Source organism: Mandrillus leucophaeus, unplaced genomic scaffold (assembly GCF_000951045.1).
Source record: "Mandrillus leucophaeus isolate KB7577 unplaced genomic scaffold, Mleu.le_1.0 Scaffold85, whole genome shotgun sequence".
Classification (NCBI taxonomy): domain Eukaryota; kingdom Metazoa; phylum Chordata; class Mammalia; order Primates; family Cercopithecidae; genus Mandrillus; species Mandrillus leucophaeus.
The window spans coordinates 2769993-2770712 of record NW_012109252.1 but is presented as its reverse complement, the minus strand read 5'-3'; the positions used below and the strand labels follow the sequence as shown (position 1 = coordinate 2770712).

The 720-nt window shown below is 51.5% G+C and overlaps 1 protein-coding gene across 2 annotated transcripts in view; it reads left to right on the top strand.

Moving 5' to 3' along the window:
- Positions 1–720, top strand: part of DLGAP2 (discs, large (Drosophila) homolog-associated protein 2) — a 231379-nt gene that overhangs the window by 82415 nt on the left and 148244 nt on the right. The window lies entirely within an intron of this gene.

Below are 720 nucleotides of genomic sequence, written 5' to 3'. Positions count from 1 at the left end.
CCAAGGGGCCCAGTCACGTGTGCCCAGTCACAGGCGGGTTAGATGGGGGTTTTGTAGACTCAGCTGTGGTGCGGCCCACAGGTTTGGAGACAGCCGTAGGAAAGACAGTTCACAACTCACAGCCCCAGAGGAGGGTGAGGCCACACCCCAGGCCCCAGGGACACCCCTATGGGTCAGGAGGCGGGGGAGGAGGGAAGCATGGGCAGAAGCCTTTGCCACAGTCTCCCGGAAGGAGGGAGACACATACACACATGCACACACATACGCACATAGGCGTGCATGCACAGCCATATACCTGCACACACACATACACATATACGCACATTACACATACACACATACACACACACGCACAAGTCTTGAAGGAACGCAGCAGACGTTTCCCTGCGGGAACGTGCAGCAATGGACGATAATGTTCTTCCTCGGTTCCAGCGCCTCAAAGAGAATATGGTGATGGAATCCTGGCCCCTTTCACCTGGGCTTTGCGGGTTGGAAGAAAGAAAGGATATTTCAGTTTGTGCAGTGTTGAACTATCCCTAAAGCAAGAAACAGGAGACATCGAAATGTATGCTGATGTCACCCTTATGAAAATGCCTTTTTGTTAGAAATTATGAACATCACCCATCACGAGGTGCAAGGAGGTAATTAGGGTAATTGATTGCCGTGAAATGCAGCAAGGACTGCAAACTGGATTTGCAGAGTCTGGTAGCTGTCGTGAAA